Source organism: Acipenser ruthenus, chromosome 51, assembly GCF_902713425.1.
Source record: "Acipenser ruthenus chromosome 51, fAciRut3.2 maternal haplotype, whole genome shotgun sequence".
NCBI lineage: Eukaryota > Metazoa > Chordata > Actinopteri > Acipenseriformes > Acipenseridae > Acipenser > Acipenser ruthenus.
The window spans coordinates 7,574,019-7,593,752 of record NC_081239.1 but is presented as its reverse complement, the minus strand read 5'-3'; the positions used below and the strand labels follow the sequence as shown (position 1 = coordinate 7,593,752).

The 19,734-nt window shown below is 40.8% G+C and overlaps 2 long non-coding RNA genes and 1 pseudogene across 3 annotated transcripts; 1 reads left to right on the top strand and 2 right to left on the bottom strand.

Annotated features, from left to right (window-relative positions):
• Window positions 1–1,387: 1,387 nt before the first annotated feature.
• LOC131722767 (E3 ubiquitin-protein ligase TRIM39-like) lies at window positions 1,388–7,021 on the bottom strand (annotated as a pseudogene).
• Window positions 7,022–12,156: 5,135 nt separating this feature from the next.
• On the top strand, window positions 12,157–13,691 carry LOC131722777 (uncharacterized). 2 transcript variants are annotated; one of them, XR_009320023.1, is made up of 4 exons: window positions 12,157–12,247; window positions 12,327–12,435; window positions 12,964–13,034; window positions 13,487–13,691. It is a non-coding gene; the product is annotated as an uncharacterized LOC131722777 (long non-coding RNA). The 2 variants fall into 2 exon arrangements; XR_009320022.1 differs by having other exon boundaries at window positions 12,157–12,435.
• A 575-nt stretch (window positions 13,692–14,266) lies between these two features.
• Window positions 14,267–18,019, bottom strand: LOC131722775 (uncharacterized). Its single transcript, XR_009320020.1, has 3 exons — window positions 17,924–18,019; window positions 15,289–15,401; window positions 14,267–15,100 (listed from the first exon to the last, which is right to left on the bottom strand). It is a non-coding gene; the product is annotated as an uncharacterized LOC131722775 (long non-coding RNA).
• Window positions 18,020–19,734: the final 1,715 nt, after the last annotated feature.

Below are 19,734 nucleotides of genomic sequence, written 5' to 3'. Positions count from 1 at the left end.
TCACCCGCACGTTCCGTATACTTCAGAACACTTTGAGTCATTTTTTGTAATACAGTAGTAACGTTTAGTTTTCACAAAATAACATAAATAAGATTATCAGCTCAGCTGCTAGCTCCTCTCCTCTCCTCTCCTCTCCTCTCCTCTCCTCTCCTCTCCTCTCCTCTCCTCTCCTCTCCTCTCCCCCAAACATTCTGCGGAGCAGGATACGACACTGCGCGTGCTTAAAACTGATACTGTCAAGTAAGAACACCTGCGCGTCAGAGTTACAACAGCGCGCCTACTTCGAGAATATATTTTCTTTAGTACTATCAGAGGGCTATAGCACAGGTACAGTACATACCTTTTCAAGTCGAGTCTTCTCGTTTTCTTCAATTCCTCCACCAGCTCGTTAAGGACGTTGCTTTGGCGCAGAACGGGCCTGGGAGTGAAAGTCTCCCTTGGCAACAGAACAACAATCGTGTCGTGTTGTGTGTGTTTTAAATGAAGTGAAAATTGGGGGTTAAACACCGGCCACACAAGAGGGACGGAATATTGAGTTTGTTTCGGACAGGACGCTGTTTGTCCTCTCTCCTTCACTTGTGAGCTGTTAAAACTAAGCGTTGAATATCAAATAAATAAATAAATAAATAAATAAATAAATAAAAGCACTCTGTGCTGCTGCTGTCTTTCAGGGGGCGTGTCAGCTGCAGGTTCTTTTCATTTTAACCCCATGATTGCCAGCTGGCCACACACAGAACAGCGAGTCTATCCCTATCTCATTTTGAAAGCAGATATTGTCTATTTGCTATCTACAAAGCCCACTAATAATCCTTGTTGTGCTATTTCTTTGAAAAACGACTTAAACACCCCTTTACACCGCGGTAAGTGTTTTTTTTTTTGTTTTTTTTGTGGTTGATACAATAACATCATTGAAGAATATAGGACTGATTTTTGGTTGTGCGTTTGTTTTAAATTGTTTTGTGATGAAACTTTTTACCGACTCCTTGCTTCATTATTATTATTATTATTATTATTATTATTATTATTATTGTGTATTTATTAGCAGTTATTACACAGTATCATCCTGTGTGTATCTATGCTGGGTTCCAATGCAGACTTTTACAGGGTCTCGCTGCGCCGCTGTGTGACACCGACATGGAGTTCAGCTCAGATAAATTCTTACAGACATTCGTGTCTCTGTGTGTCTGATACTTTATATCATGGAAGTTAGACATGTGCATATTATAATCTCATATTTATATTGAATTACGTTGTTTTTTATTTACAATAGGTTTGTCACATTGCCAGCAAACGGTAAGTGCTTCCCTGTGGAGTTTTTCAAGTCTTTACATCCCAACATTGAACACAATTGATGCAAACAGAGGTCAAACACCATACTAACAGATCGTAGATCAAATTCCCATTTTTTATTAAGTACTATTTAAAAAGAACACAGTTAAAAACAAAGCCACGTTTTGTCCAGACGGTCTTCGCCAGTCTGTAGTGAATAGACACGCCCCCTCACCATTACACACCTTACCACGTGACCTCAGTGAGCTCATTAACGAAACAATCATTGAAAACCCGCAATTCAAATATTCAGCATCACAAAGCGCAAGCAATGCTATTAAAACACAATACAAATATTTCAAAACATCCATCCTTTAGACTTCTTTTTCATTTATAATCACACAATATTATCTTATTTAAAATTAGATTTGATTCTATATTCACAATATCAATAATCTATCAATATTACAAGATATCAATAGCTGCCCCAACCCAAGTCAATCCAGTGCTATATAAAACACTGTGTGTATAGATATAGCATCACTTCACAGATTGAACACATTGCTGCATTTTCCAGTAGAAGTATTCAAGCATGTATCTATCAGGGAGAAAACAGCTGACATCGTGTTCTGCATTCAGTCCTGTAGGACTCAGAGTCTCCAATGTAAAAATCCACAAAGTCTTTCCATCCCACAACATCCTTCATGGGAAGTGTACAACACTGGAGAGTGACCATGCAGTGCCATCGCTATATATCTATCTATTTATTTATACAATCTGTCTTTACCTGGCTGTGATCTGCTGGGAGCTGGTCTGGAGAATCCTAACTGCCATTGTGCGTTCCATTCACATCATGTGACAGTGTGACCTTTCAACTCTGCCAGCCCCGCCCACACTACATTTATATAGACTTGAATGGAGTGAGGACGGCAGTCCTGCGCCCAGCTGTTAGGATTCTCCAGACGAGATCACAGCAGCTCACAGCCAGGTAAAGGCAGATTTAAAATGATAAGAACTTGATATTGGAGGAGCTGCAGAACCCAGAAGCACTCAGAATGATTGAAGCACAAACAGCGTGTATTAATAAGAGAAGGAGATTACAGTCACCTCTGAACATCCCTATTCTTGAATAAATGATGTTAAAAGAAACTAGAATAAACTGCTTTAAAAGTTCTTTTTTGTTTGTTTGATAAATTTAGCACTCCAGGAAGGTGAGGGACAATAGCTCTGGCTACACAAGGCTGGTGTCACACAAAAATGGGTCCCCTGTCATACTGTACAGTAAATTACATTTATTTCATTTATACGGAGCAACACCTGGTCGACAAAATGAGTAAGAAGTAAATTATTTTTTTTAAACACAGGCTTTTTTTGTTAAATAAGGCTTTAAAATATTTCCTTCCCACTGATTAGATTTAGCTACCGTATTTTTTTCTTTAAAATATTTGCATTTCTCAAAAAAAGGATAACAACAAGGGACCAAAATCTCTTCAACACAAGAAAAGGGGAGCCTGTGACCATGTTCCTCGTGCTAGTAATCTGTATTAATCTGTGTAGGTATGCGGGCAGATGATCAGTGGAGCTGCGTTCTTACCAGAAGAATAAAGACCAGGAGAAAACAATGGATAGAGTTTCTCAGTGAAGGTGTCAGTGAAAGTGTATATGTGAGATCTGGTCTCCACATTGTAAAAGGAGAGATGCCCTCCCTCATAATCCAGATACACCCCCAGCTTCCGGGGCTTCGGGCTCAGGGGGAGGGGGGTCCGGGGGGCCCTGACAGCACTGAACAGATTATTTTCTTCATTCCACCAAATAACCCAGAATCCCTGCTGGGGTTTCTCAGTGATGCCCCCCTTCCTCTGAGAAGACTCTCTGGTGACTCCTAGTACCCAGCGTATCTTCTCCCCCACCTCCACCTCCCAGTAGTGTCTCCCTGAGGTGAATCCCTCCCTGCCCAAGACATAACTCTTCTTATCAAATCTCTTTGGATTGTCAGGGAGAGGCTGTGGTTTATCTCCACATCTGACTTGTTTTCCATCCTCAGACAGGATGAGATAGGAGTGTGCTGTATCAGGGTCCAGAGTCACATCAACTGTGGAGAAGAGAGTGGGGTTAAAACATATCTAATATTATACACTGCACATGTCAGATACAAGCATCCTGCTCCACAGATATAAACACAAAATCAGAGACGTCAGGATCATGGAAAAGAACGCTTGGAAAAATGGAAAATATACTCAGTGCTGAAGAAATCCCTTGACAAGTCTTCACAAAATTGGATGGGCTGCAGATGAAAAACTGACCCCTCATGAAAAGCCTAGTGTTCTGATTAGGTGTTTGACAGAGGAATGGAGAAGGGTGTTACTGTACTACACACAGTATGATGACTAAAACATTGGAACTTGTTATTTTCATATTGTGGCCCTTCTGAAAACACAAAACATCTCTCACGGTATTCTTCATAAGTTTAGTTATTATGATCTGAAAGCAGGTTCTCAACTCTATCTAATGGAAGAAGAGGAAGAGGAGGAGGAGGACTATGCGGCTCAAATATTATTTGCACCAACCTGCTATAGTTGCTTTCATCAACTCCACCTTCCAGAATACCTCAAGGTGGTCTTTGAGTCGAGACACAGCTTCCCTCAGAGTCCAGAAAGAGTCATCTATGTTATCAAAGAGCTGCTGAGCAGTAGGAGGGGCGCAGACAGACTGGAAACTCTACAGGGGGAGTGTGGGGAAAAGGATTTGTCAGCCAAGCATCACAGGGGCTGCAACACTGGACTGAGCAGCTGGGGAGGTCTTTCAGTGTGTACAGGAAATAATCAGGGGGACCCCAGAATCTTACAGAAAGACCAGCGACCAAACTAAACACAAGCATTGACCGTGCTTTGAGCTAAATAAACCCCATCGTAAAAACAAACAGCAGTGTGTTTAAAAGTCCTGATACTGAACCCCCATTCAGTGCATGTGCATTGAAACGTGGTCTGACCTGCAGAAAGTGGATGTGATCCTCTGTCTCAGAAAGCTGCTCCATCTCAGCCTTCTTCTTTCTAAGCTCCTGGATCTCCTGCTCTAGTTGTTCCCTTTGCTCGTTGGCCCGACTCACTGCAGCCTTCTCTTTAGCTCCAATCAGCTCTCCCACCTCTGTCCTGATTCTCTCAATGGAGCGGATCAGCTCAGACAGGACCTGCTCGCTTTCAGCCCTTTCCTTGTGTGCTGAGAGCTAGTTAGAGGAGGGAGGGGATCAGTGACACACATCCCCTGACAATACCATGTCTTTGTAAAGCCAGGTCCACACCTGAGCGATCAGTTGCTCAACCCAATTGCTCCAGAAATTGTGCAACTCAGTTGCAAGCAATTGCTTTGTCCACATCTGAGCAATTACTTGTGCAACAAGGTTCCCGCGTCTTCAAGTTTCATTTTTTTTTATGATAACTGAGGTGACGGTTTATTTTCTTTTACATTTTTATTCCATTCCAAGGTGAAGTAGTTTCTTTGGTTTTGACAACCGAGTTGACACGTTTTTTGTTTTTCCTCCCGTGTCTACAAGCTTAGAATCATATTTATTTTTTGACAACCGAGGTGACACAGGTCGTAATGTGTGCAGTAATTAATGAGGAAGAGTTGGCTGTTATTATTTTTTCAAATATTTTAAATGCCATATTCCTTAAAGTAAAAATCAAAGCCGCGTAAAAGCTGGAGAAAACCGTTTAGTTTTTTTACCGCTGACACTTTTATAATTAGAGCTTCTTAATATGCAAGCGGTGCAGACAGCATTATAAGAACCAATCAGAGCTGGTGAATTGCCACGTGATCGCCTGTGTCTACAGAAGTCGCTCAGGAGGTTGCTTGGAAAGAAGAGCACGGCTCTACTTCAAGCAACTGATCGCTCAGGTGTGGACCCAGCTTTAAACTGTTCTCACACTCACCTTGAGAGACTCCACAGCCTGATTCAGTCTCTCCAGCCCTTTCAGTCTCTCCTCAATGAGATTTTCTATTTCCACCTGTCTCTCCCCCAGCTCCTTCTGCACAGAACAAGATGGGCAGAAACAGATACACAGCGATGCAATATTACTGAAGCAATACTGTAAAACAGAAACAGTAAAAATACTGTGCTATTATTATTATTATGGTAATGTACATGATATGATTGATTTGGCAAAGCATTGCTAATTTTAATAGAAACATCCTTTAAAAATGGTGTAGTAATAATAATAATAATAATAATAATAATAATATTATTGTCAGTAACATTGGCTGGACCAGTTTGTGTCTAACATTCACATATATGTTTACAGCAGTATATAAAACTACAGCAATTGCATTTTAAACATTATACCATGAAAAGTAGACCACTATGAAATGTGTACAAGAGATTCAACACTCTGTACACAGTATAGGAAGTCTTGACACTCTAGTTTAAACAGTGTACCTTTTTCTCCACCCTCCCTTTCGCTGATGAGACAATTGAATGGTCCGAGTGGTCGCTGTCTATGCACAGCGCGCAGATACAGCTCTGATCGGTTCTACAGTAAATCTCCAGCCATCTCTGGTGCTGTTTGCAAAGCTTCTGCTCGAAATCTCTGAGAGGCTGCACCAGCGCGTGCCTCTTCAACCCCGCGGTCTCGTAGTGTGGCTGCAGGTGCGCTTCGCAGTACGAGCCCCGGCACGTCAAACACGACCTGACCGCTCCGCGCTTTATCTCGCTGGGGCAGAAATCACAAGGCATGTCTCCGAGCTCAGCAGAGACAGGAGCGGGAGCGGGGGATTCCCTTAATAAAATAACATGGAAAACAACGCGTTCAAGCATTTTAAAATACCAACGTGGCTTCATATTGACAATGCAGTATATAGAGTACAAGGTCCTGTAGAAATCGTATGAATGAATCCCTTTGAAATGTTAAGCATGCATTTCACATGATATGCTAATAAAAGTTACATTCATTTTTGTAATACTTAAATGCACACCAAGTTTTGAAATAATGTAGCGTGCACGGGGGTAGGGGTCAGAGATGGTAGGTGAAGCAATCTAAACATGACGACATAAGCCTGATATCTGCTCCTGTTTTGTACAGCGGGATCGGCGCTATGCTTCAAAGCGGGAGGGTCCCGGGCTCGCGTCCGACCTCCGCCTGTGAGAAGCTCCTGCTTCTGGGAACAGAGATTCGCCACAATACATTCAAAATCACCCAATGAAAAATACACATTACATTTTAAACACACAGATATATTTCAAGCAAAGCTTACAACGCAACACACGTGATGCGGGTTCCGCTTTGTTCCAAACACAGTATCAGAACTGAAGTAGTTTGGAGAGGCTCTCACTGCGCGTCAAAGTTACAAACAACGCGCCTATTTCGAGAATATATTTTCTTTAGTACTATCAGAGGGCTATAGCACAGGTACAGTAGATACCTTTTCGAGTCGAGTCTTCTCGTTTTCTTCAATTCCTCCACCAGCTCGTTCGTTGCTTTTGCGCAGAACGGGCCTGGGTGTGAAAGTCTCCCGGCACTGGGGGCAGCTGTACACGCCGGTTTGGTCAATCTGGTCCCAGTAGCTCCCGATACAGTCCAGGCAGAAGCTGTGTCCGCACGGAATGGTTGCGGGCTCGGTGAAGAGGTCCAGACACACGGAGCAGGAGAACTTCTCCTTTGGAGATGCCGCTGTCGCCATCGCTGCTGTCCGTCAGGCAATAGAAACGGAACTTAAAACTGCAGGAAGTCAGACTAGCAGTTATGAAATGAGTTCACAAACACTGCGCAAAGAGGCAGGGTTTGGCAACAGAAAAACAACCGTGTCGTGTTGCTGTGTTTTAAATGAAGTGAAAATGGGGATTAAACACCGGCCACCCAATAGGGACGGAATATTGAGTTTGTTTCGGACAGGACGCTGTTTGTTCGAGCCAGACTCTCTCTCCTTCACTTGTGCGCTGTTAAAACTAAGCGTTGTAGATCAAATAAATAAATAAATAAATAAATAAATACAAGCTCTCTGTCCTGCTGCTGTCTTTCAGGGGGCGTGTCAGCTGCAGGTTCTTTTCATTTTAACCCCATAATTGCCAACTGGCCACACACAGAACAGCGAGTCTATCCCTATCTCATTTTGAAAGCAGATATTGTCTATTTGCTATCTACAAAGCCCACTAATAATCCTTGTTGTGCTATTTCTTTGAAAAGCGACTTAAACACCCCTTTACACCGCTCTAATTGTTTTTTTTTTGTGGTTGATACAATAACAGCATTGAAGAATATAGGCCTTTTTTTGGTTGTGCGTTTGTTTTAAATTGTTTTGTGCTTAAACTCCCGACTCCTCGCTTCATTATTATTATTATTATTATTACAAAGTATCACATGCATAGTTCATTGTGTGTGTGTGTGTGTTCTGCCATTGCCCAGTACAAAGTTACTCTGTGTTCTAAAACATGCACTTGTAACTATTTTTCTTTGGGCATAATTCCAACTCCTGTAAGCAGGGGTCCTGTGAACGCTGACTCGTTTCAAGTGGTCGCGTTTTTCTATACCTTGTATGGGCTGCACGATTTTGTTCAGAGGCGCGTTATTCTAGTTTCCTGTCCCGGCTCTTGTACATTCACTGAGGGTTGTGCTTAAAATCGCACGAGACAGCGGAAAAGGCTGAAGTCTGTCAGTAGTGATTTATTTAACTAGACATCAACAAAAACCTACTCGCCAGCTCTTAATTTAATATTCACAGTTTGTAAAAACGGATTCCAATTCTACATATATGTATTTCTTAGTAGATGCCCTTATCCAGGGCGACTTACAATTGTTACAAGATATCACTTTATTTTTTAGATACAATTACCCATTTATACAGTTGGGCAATCTAGGTACAGTACCTTGCTCAAGGGTACAGCAGCAATGTCCCCCACCTGGGATTGAACCCACGACCCTCCGGTCAGGAGTCCAGAGCCCTAACCACTACTCCACACTGCTACCCTATGTGCATGTTGTGTATGTAATCAAAAATCTTCCAATTTTAATAGGAACAGATAAAATCCACTCCCTTTCTACTAATTCATTTCTATACCAACAAACATCACAAATGTGTTCAATCTTAAAGATTAAAATGTAATAAGTGTATTTATTATTAATCTTTAATACGAGGCTGCAGTTGGATTTTTATTTGCATCACAGCTTGTTATTTAGGGTGAGGGTTGGTTTGTCTTCAAATCCACTTTAAGCCACCGAATGTACCTATGGCAACCACTTCACTTCAATACAACTGCACTTTGATGAAAGAGACCAAAGGGACTTAAACAAAGGGATCATCATTCAACTTTGATAAATCGATTGGCATATGAGCTTAAAGGACAGAACAAAAACTGGGATGAAAATAATATGAGTGACGACCTGAACTTCAGCTTCCTAGATTTTATTGCGTGTACCTAGGCTAACCTATACAGATGTAAGCATGTCAATTTTACATTGTAAATAAGATGAGAATGACACACATCATTCTTACTTTAATACGATTAAGTAAATGTAGATTGTGTGAAGCTATACCCCTATAAAATGTACCACGGTTCTATAGTGTAGCTATACTATTATGATTATGGTTGTACTGCATTATTGTAACACAGGGAATTGTACATTGATGGTGTAGGACACATATATTATACAATACAATTGGACTTTCACAGATACCATCGTACCTTGTTCCAAAATCTAGTGGTACATTTTTATAGGGTTCCGTTCTAACAGTATTGTTGCAATAGAAACAAACGGATAATTGAAAGAAGCGGAGGGCAGGAAATTAATCGGAGAGTATCAAGCAATATTTTTAAAATACGCTGACATCAAGACCGTTCCCAGCAATGCTTGCAGATTGTCTTTTTTTTTTACATACATTTCATACCGCAAAGTTAACGATTACTGCTTTTTTATATATTATATGGAAGCGTACGCGCTTTAATTAATGCTGCCTTTATAAATGTAATGATGATTAAATGGTTTATTTAGAACGCAATGTCGATGTATTCATTATTTTAAACACATAAATAAAACGGGCATATTACATACGACATTGACAATACAGAGAAAAGTAGATTCCGTAAACAAAAAAAAACGATTTCACATGGGTGTGATCAGAGCATCAATGTGAGGACTTGGAAATTGCGTCACTGTAGAGGCGGAGTTTAAGGTTGCCAGGCTTGGGATGTCAGCCTTGGGGTGTAAGGCCTGTGTCGTCCGCCTTGCAGGTACAGACGTGCTCAAATTTGTCAGTACCCCTCCACAAAAAACGAAGAATGCACAATTTACTCTGAAATAACTTGAAACTGACAGAAGTAATTGGCATCCACCATTGTTTATTCCATATTTAATAGAAATCAGACTTTGCTTTTGATTTTTTATTCAACATAATATTGTAAATAAGAAAACAAATGAAAATGGCATGGACAAAAATGATGGGACCTCTAACCTAATATTTTGTTGCACAACATTTAGAGGCAATCACTGCAATCAAGCGTTTTCTGTAGCTCTCAATGAGACTTCTGCACCTGTTAACAGGTAGTTTGGCCCACTCTTCCTGAGCAAACTGCTCCAGCTGTCTCAGGTTTGATGGGTGCCTTCTCCAGACTGCAAGTTTCAGCTCTTTCCATAGATGTTCGATAGGATTCAGATCAGGACTCATAGAAGGCCACTTCAGAATAGCCCAATGTTTTGTTCTTATCCATTCTTGGGTGCTTTTAGCTGTGTGTTTTGGGTCATTATCCTGTTGGAGGACCCATGACCTGCGACTGAGACAGAGCTTTCTGACACTGGGCAGTACGTTTCGCTCCAGAATGCCTTGATAGTCTTGAGATTTCATTGTGCCCTGCACAGATTCAAAGCACTGTGCCAGGCGCAGCAAAGCAGCCCCAAAACATAACCGAGCCTCCTCCATGTTTCACTGTAGGTATGGTGTCCTTTTCTTTGAAAGCTTCATTTTTTTCGTCTGTGAACATAGAGCTGATGTGACTTGCCAAAAAGCTCCAGTTTTTACTCATCTGTCCAAAGGACATTCTCCCAGAAGGATTGTGGCTTGCCAATATGCATTCTAGCAAATTCCAGTCTGGCTTTTTTATGTTTTTCTTTAAAAAATGGAGTCCTCCTGGGTCTTCTTCCATGGAGCCCACTTTCGCTCAAAAAGAAACGGATGGTGCGATCAGAAACTGATGTACCTTCACCTTGGAGTTCAGCTTGTATCTCTTTGGCAGTTGTCCTTGGTTCTTTTTCTACCATTCGCACTATCCTTCTGTTCAATCTGGGGTCGATTTTCCTCTTGCCACCGCGCCCAGGGAGGTTGGCTACAGTTCAATGGACCTTAAACTTCTTAATAATATTTGCAACTGTTGTCACAGGAACATCAAGCTGCTTGGAGATGGTCGTGTAGCCTTTACCTTTACCATGCTTGTCTATTATTTTCTTTCTGATCTCCTCAGACAACTCTCTCCTTTGCTTTCTCTGGTCCATGTTCAGTGTGGTGCACACAATGATACCAAACAGAAACAGTGACTACTTTGATCCATTTAAATAGTCCGAATGACTGATTACAAGATTGGAGACATGTGTGATATTAATTAAAGAAACTAATTAGTTTGAAATATCACTATAATCCAGTTATTTATTATCTTTTCTAAGGGGTACCAACAAATGTGTCCAGGCCATTTTAGAATATCTTTGTAGAATAAGCAATAATTCATCTCTTTTCACAGCTTCTTGGCTTTATTCTATGACATACCAAAGGCATGCACGTATACATGATAAAATAGCTTTTAATTTCATCACTTTTCAGGAGGAATGAAGCATTATTTCAATGAGCTGTAAGGGTACCAACAAATCTGAGCACGTCTGTATATACACTGTTGCTTTAGCCCGCTGCGCGGCCGGTCAGCTGTTGGAATGCCCCCAGTTTTGATGCTTACATCCGTACTTGACGAGTTTGCACAGCAGGATCTCGACTCAATTTCCAGCTTCAGCAGTTATCTGATTACATTGAGAAAAAACGGCCTGACTCGATTTCACACAACTCATGCTTTTATGAGTTTAATATATTACATGTAATATATACGCTGTTCTCAAAGAAATTAGTAAAATTTAAATGTAACATCAGGACTTACATTTTCATACATCTTTCTAACAGATCAGAATACAAGAACATGAGATTGTGCTGTGCCCTTACAATACTGGAAGTCACTGGATTCTTGTGGTATGTTATTATGTAACATTAACAAAATTCAACAGACACATTTTCATCGTTATCTACATTTTCTGTTTTGATTAAATTGTGTTTTGGTTACAACTAATATTTCTAAAATGTTATGTCTAGGTATTACACAATTCTCTTTATATATGGTTAAGTGAAGATGCAAGGTTATTGTAAATAAACAATATTAAAAGAATCTACTAACTTAACAGATTTAAATTCTCACTAACACGGCCACAACTGCTGCTGCTACCATTATAAAATACGGTATTTTGCAGATTGTGAAAATGTGTGAAAATACTGTGGTCCTGATTGATCCACTGGGCGAGGAGGACAAGTATAGCAGAGGTATTTTAAGAAACTGGAGGTTGGTATACATGTTATACAAGTGTTATATGTTATATTATTAAATGTATCTTAAGCAGAATAAAAATGGATTCAGTTTACTATTGTGAAGTATCTCAAATGCACAGTTTACAGAAATTTGAAAAAATAACTAGTGCCTATGGTTAAGATTGAAATATAACTCCTGTCAAATAAACACTTGATTACAGCTATACATTGAATTGAATCCAGGCTGTAGTCCTGAGTTAGGAGTGCAGGTACACTCCGTAGAGCTGGAGTTGCAATGAGAATTCTAAAAAACTGTCTGTTTTCTAGGAGTTTCATGAGAGCTAATGTGGACACAGGAAATAAGACAGTTTGGAAATTGCAGACTTTCAAACACCAACTTCAGATGGATGGCAGCAGTTGTGGTGTTCTGATATTAAGTGTAAAAAGCTAACATTATTATCTTAAATCCTATCTTTGTGTGTTTAATTTTTACATTACATCTGTGCTTTGTTTTTCAGTTTGCAGAACAGTACCTTACAAGTGGATCAATTGATCAGGTGGAAACCAGCCCAGCATCTATAAGAGCACAAAGACTGGAGATTGCTGGCCTCCTTATGGAAAATCAGGGTAACACATTACTGTGTGAAGGTTTAAAACAACTGGAAGACTACCATGTAATTTGAACACTTATGAATATATAGCAGATTGAATGAGCAACATGAAAGGAAAGAACACAACAGTCCAGGACTGAACAATACAACTGAGAGAATCTATTGAGCCGTTATGCCTCATGCTTTTTGTAAAATGTGTATTATATTTGCAATAATGAAGGGCTGATATACAATACTGTGTTGAAAACCACAATCATGGCATTGCGTAGAACTCATCTCTCTGTGATACCTAATATAAATACAATCCCTAATTGCCCTTGTTTGATACTGGATAGTGTTTTTTTTAAAGGACTGCATCAATAAACACTTCTTGTTCACAATATTATTCCTAAATGTAATTTCCATAGATGCTACATGTACATGTTGAACTATACTGCTTTAAAATGTGACAACTTTATATTTGAAAATGTTGATCAAAATAATTAGGGTTTTAAAATACTTATTTTAATGTTTTAGTTTGTCTAATTTGTTTGCTTTATCACAGGTAACATAGATGAATACTGCATAATATGCAGCATCATGGACCTGCAGTCAGCCAACACCACAATTAACATGGTAAATATACCTGGATTATTACACAACGTGTGTATTACTAATTATTTATTTATTCTAGTAATTATATATAGTATTTAGTTGTTTCATAAGTAAGTGTATATTTGATAAATTTAACTTGTGTTTACTGAACCAGAAAAACTAATTACATCAAGACAAATAATGAATGTGATCTTCCTTGGTATTTTCTGATAATATTGTGAGTAGGTGTTGTGTGTTTTGGAATGATTGCGCTATTTCTGTATAACTGGTGTCAGGGCATAATTTGCTGACACTAGATCCCCTGGAAGATCAATATATTCTTTATTTTTTTATTGTATATCTGCCACAGAATATACACAGTTATATATTTTAAGTGTAATAAACTATTAAATAATTACTTAGTGTCATCTATAGCTGGGTAATATGTTTAGCAATCATCAAGTGGACAATATGTATTTATTTTACTTTTTCAGGTGCAATGTGATCACTGCAACAGATGGGCACACACTGAATGCACACCGTACTCTGCTGAAGAGTTATCAACAGATGGGCACACACTGAATGCACTCCGCACTCTGCTGAAGAGTTATCAACAGACGGGCACACACTGAATGCACTCCGTACTCTGCTGAAGAGTTATCAACAGACGGGCACACACTGAATGCACTCCTTACTCTGCTGAAGAGTTATCAACAGACGGGCACACACTGAATGCACACCGTACTCTGCTGAAGAGTTATCAACAGACGGGCACACACTGAATGCACACCGTACTCTGCTGAAGAGTTATCAACAGATGAGCACACACTGAATGCACTCCGTACTCTGCTGAAGAGTTATCAACAGACGGGCACACACTGAATGCACTCCGTACTCTGCTGAAGAGTTATCAACAGACGGGCACACACTGAATGCACTCCGTACTCTGCTGAAGAGTTATCAACAGACGGGCACACACTGAATGCACTCCGTACTCTGCTGAAGAGTTATCAACAGACGGGCACACACTGAATGCACTCCGTACTCTGCTGAAGAGTTATCAACAGACGGGCACACACTGAATGCACTCCGTACTCTGCTGAAGAGTTATCAACAGACGGGCACACACTGAATGCACTCCGTACTCTGCTGAAGAGATATCAACAGACGGGCACACACTGAATGCACACCGTACTCTGCTGAAGAGTTATCAACAGACGGGCACACACTGAAAGCACTCCGTACTCTGCTGAAGAGATATCAAGAGACGGGCACACACTGAAAGCACTTCGTACTCTGCTGAAGAGTTATCAACAGACGGGCACACACTGAATGCACTCCGTACTCTGCTGAAGAGATATCAACAGACGGGCACACACTGAAAGCACTCCGTACTCTGCTGAAGAGTTATCAACAGACGGGCACACACTGAATGCACTCCGTACTCTGCTGAAGAGTTATCAACAGACGGGCACACACTGAATGCACTCCGTACTCTGCTGAAGAGTTATCAACAGATGAGCACACACTGAATGCACTCCGTACTCTGCTGAAGAGTTATCAACAGATGGACACACACTGAATGCACTCCGTACTCTGCTGAAGAGTTATCAACAGATGGACACTCAAACTCAAATCATGCAAAAGGGGTGTTTTGACAGATTGCTCGTGGCTGCCATCTTACTGTGGCATCCAGAGAGTTCAAACAACACTGGTACAAATAAGCATTTCTAGGTCTAAAATAACATCATGATGAGGAGATTACCAGTGCAGGGAATTGATGCAGTTCCAGTCCTCCCAACTCTACCGGTGGGAGTGAAAGTGAGCATTTCACTTCTTGATGGTCGAGTGAAATCCAGTCTAGTGGGTACAGCAGTGACTCTCCTTGGTGTCTGTGCCATCATTGAAGGCGACTGAATGAAGTCTTCAACACACTCGTCTGGAGGCTGGCTAGGTGATGCACTTACTTGTGGTCTTTGTGTAGCAGGTGAAGTTGAAGGTGGGCGAGGTACTGCTGCTGCAGCTGGCAGGGAGCTTTTTATTGTCTTTCTTGAACCCTTTTTGACGCACTATCATCGATGTCACTATCAGTGTCGCCAAACCGAATTCTACAAAACAAAATGAATATAAAAACTATTTTAATACTATACCCCTTTCATATTGATAACATTATCATATATATTTCACACATGGAGGGCATATACAAACAAATGATTTGCAAGGTTATTGTGTCTCATTTTTAATTCAATTCAATTCTTATATAATATAATCCATTTAAACAATGTAAATTGCATACCTGGCCGTCCTTTGTCTCTTTGGCTTTGTCACATCGTCTTCCTTTTCTGACTGCAGATCTGATGTTGAGCAAGTTAAGGAGTCTTAACTTCTGTCTTGCCTTCAGGTAATCATCTGGAAAAAAAATTAAAAGGATCTTTTGTTTATAAAATAAGGTTCCTGACCTAACTTTTTGCCAAGGGTTCAAACTAAACCTATATAACTGACACTTTCCTCCTTTGGATAGTAACTTTGCCAACTCTGATTAAAGGCATCTATTATTCAGTTGCAATATTGAATATACATGTCTACATATCCACAATACTTGGTTACTTCTTTATGAAAAAAAAAACCCACAAATGGCGTGTTTGTGTGAAAATCCTGAGCTCATGTTTGGTCCAGCCCTGGCCAGGATCTTCTCTGTTCCTGACTGCTCTGTCAATTCTCTCCTCATCGGTGGAGTTTGTCCACCAGGCTATTCCATCCTTATACCACGTTGCGGGCACCATGTGGATAGTTTTATTGGTCACAAATTCAACTATAAGATACATATCTAAATTTAACACAAATAAAGAAGATTAGACCTACACATTCATTTTAAGCTTTTATACACTGGACCTGTTGTTTTAGCTTCCATTTTGGATACTGCTATATATAACAATGTTATGCTGCTCTTTGCTGGTATTGCTATTTTGATCAGTCCAAGACTTTCTTCCACCTACTGTGACTATGCCCAAACATTACTAGAAATGTTTGTTAAGCACTCTGGCGAAATCTATGGGCAAGATCTTTTAGTATACAATGCTCATAAACATTGTACACTAAAAGAAACTGTCGAAATTCCGTAGCCTTCCGGTGATCAGCTTCACGTGGCGAGGTTTCCTTGCAAATTCTGCTGGTATGTAGGCACGCATATCTGTCAAACTAGTGGACAGTCTTTCAACAAGGCAGGCAGGCAGGCAGACGGCACTTGAGTAGTCCTTTTGTCCAAATATTTTTCAAGCGCCAAACAACCCCCAAACACACTAAATGCATATAATCCAAGGGAAACTGCGAGAGCAATCCAACAGGAATTCCACAAGCCCTTCGTTGCATTCACAACAGGTGGGGGAGTGTCACTGATATCATTCACCTGCATTTCATTTTCTTCAGTCACTCTTCTGAGCAGTCTGTCTACATTTGCACGAGCCCTTCGTCTGAGAGTAGAACTGGAGAGCAACATCTTTCTGTTCATTATCGAAAACTAAAAACATGCACTCTTAAAAAACAACAACGTGGAAGACTATATCAATATAGAAAAGGTAGGACAGTATTTGAAGTTGCAATGAAGTTTTTCAGGACTAAAAGGTGTAACACATGCACATGATATACCGTAAATTACAATATTCAAACTTATGAAACAGGAAATTACACATTAAAATTAAAACACTTTCTTTTTTTAAAAAATAGGACATGAGTTTGTAACTCAAAAGAATAAACCTGCAGCTGCATTATATGTTCCTTTAACACAGATACGGTAATAATAATAATAATAATAATAATAATAATAGAAAAAAAAAACTGTTTTAACACAAATCACATCAATCTGAACTGTGGCTGTTTGTTACCGTTAATATTTGAATTCCGTTCATGTTCACAAATCCTAACTCATTAAACTACTAAACTAAATTCAGCTTTTAAAAATCTATAGGCACAACTGTATATAACGTTTCCATAAATAATCCAAACACTACTTTGAAACACAGTAGGTACAGATTTAACATGGGCACTAAATCTTTTAAAGGATCAGTACAATTAAGGTCAGACAATCAATAATCGGTGCATTGAATAATTGTTGCACCTTTAGTATATTATTTGCTCAAATGTATTGTTGAATATCTACAGATATTTTTTTCCTTCCTTTCTTTCATAACACTTCAATACTTTCGCATCAACACAATTAAAATGGACGGTTGTTAGATTTTTAGCTGGCGGGTCGCATGCTCCTCAGAAGGCGCTGCTTACTGTTCATGGCAGCGCGCTGAGCTGCCTCTCCGCACACTGCGTGCCGTTTTGAAGCACTGTGTTTAAGATATTTTCATGTTTGAACTCCTGGCTCCCTGTTAAAATGCAGTCTGTCCTGCCATCAGTTCCCCTGCATCCTGATGAAACGGGAACAACATGTAGTTGTTTTTTTTAACGCTGTCAAACTGAAGCCAGGGGGAATCTTTTATCCCCTGTTGGTTGAACTGTCGGTTGATAAATCAGTGAAACTGGCGGGTATGGGATTTGTAGTTTTTAATGTGTGATTAACAGTGGGCAGTGGACACCAATAAACTACATTCCCAGGGTGCATTACGATTGAGCTTTGAGTTTAGATCCGACTGCGACGTTATTTTTTCTCTTTTGTTTTATACTTTTCAGCTTTATAAATAAATCTCGTTTATTGTTTATATTCAACCTTTAGGGGTTTCTAGTCGCATACGTGCTCCTAAATTAAAATGTGCGTTCACACAAGCATTGTGTTCGTCTTTCATATGCAGAAACCGGACCCATGAAAACTATAACGAGTAGATCTATCGACGTTTGAATCAGACACAAGAACGAAAGATCATTACTATAAGGTTCAGGCTGCACTCCCGATAGCTCTAGACGCATGTTCGGAACATTTTACACACCTCAGTGTAAAGAATATTTATCAGATATGATTGTCGCTCTCCTCTTCAAAATGTCTGCCCAGCAAGCTCTCTCCTTCCCGCTGCACCCAGCCAGCCACTCGGAGCCCCCCACTTGTCATCCAGCCAGCCACTCGGAGCCCCCCACTTGTCAACAAGCCAGCCAATCAGAGCTCCCCTCTTGTCACCCAGCCAGCCAATCGGAGCTCCCCTCTTGTCATCCAGCCAGCCACTCGGAGCTCCCCACTTGTCACCAAGCCAGCCAATCAGAGCTCCCCTCTTGTCACCCAGCCAGCCAATCGGAGCTCCCCTCTTGTCACCCAGCCAGCCAATCGGAGCTTCCCTCTTGTCAACGAGCCAGCCAATCGGAGCTCTCGTTGTGCACTAGCAGATCATGAAGGTCTGCGGACATGTCAGCTAGCAACAGCCGGAACAGCCGATGCTGAAGGCTTGATGTTGATCGGATGAAGTTTATTATTTCTGTCACTGTATTCATGGTATCTTTCAGCTCATTGCAAAGTTTGCCACTCAAAACACTTTGATGGATAATGCAATGCAAGGACTGCATCTGTGGTGCTAAAGCAGAAAGCCTCGCTATCATACCATTTTCCCTTCCTATCATCGAAGGAGCACCGTCTGTAACTAGAAGACAAACTTTATTCAGGTCAAGTCCATGCTCCTCAAAAAAAGAAGTAATCTTTTGAGAAATTACCTCACCAGTCGCATAACTTTCCAACGGGAGTAAAGCTAGCATTTCTTCATGGAAACAATTCCCATCAAATAAACGCACAGACACACATAACTGAGCGTTGTCTGTATTGTCAGTGGACTCATCTACTGCAAGTCACATGAACTCTGCTTTTTTCAGACGGTCCAGGAGCGTGTCGGAAACTTCGGTTCCCAGAACCTCAACCCTGCGCATGGCAGAAGTGTCTGAAAGTGGAATTTTCTGAATCGATGAAACTACACTTGATTTAATTTTTTCATCTCTGATTATTTCATTCACAGCTGCCAGCATGCACTCCTTCATAGTTTCAGAATCTGTGAACGGCTTCTTTTTCTTCTCAAGTATCCACGCCACACGTAAGGAAGCCGCTGCAGCTTTCTCTTGTTGAGTGAAAGATCGCACTAGAGTTGCACGGGCATGTTGGTATGAAGAGATCAGCCCCTCTACTTTTGAATTTCTAACTGCAGAGCCCTCTGGATACGTTTTTCCAAAAGCTGTGGGTCTGGTTTCAAAATGCCTTTTCACATTGTATTCTTTAACTGCTGACACACATTCATTGCACAGTAAACACATTGGCTTTGCATTGGGTGCAGCTGGTAAAATAAATAAGTACTTTTTGGTCCATTCATTCTTTTCTTAGCAGCTAGAGTAGAGAGAGACATGTTTAGATCACTTCCCCCCACAAAGTACAGTACCTCGCATTACGCAGAACGGAACAACGCATCTGTCTTGCGTAAGACGTGCGTACTGAGTGGAGATCGGAAATACAAACAATACGAACAAACTATTTTTTTTCTCGTGTGAAGGTCCAGGCAGTGTCTGTGGAGTCGGGGGGTGAAGTGCTGACTATTGGCGGGCAACTTTGATGTCGCTTGCGGGCCGGATGTGGCCCGCGGGCTGCCAGTTGAAGAGGCCTGGTGTAGGGAATAACATTGGAATGGACCTGGATCACATTTGGTGTACTAATATGTAAAAGCTTGCCAGAACTGCGCCAGCACTGGGTACCGGATTTGGGCCAGTTGACCAGGGCCGGTATTGGCCCGTTGTGCAAATTGACACCGGCACGGATCTGGTTCACGGATCTGGG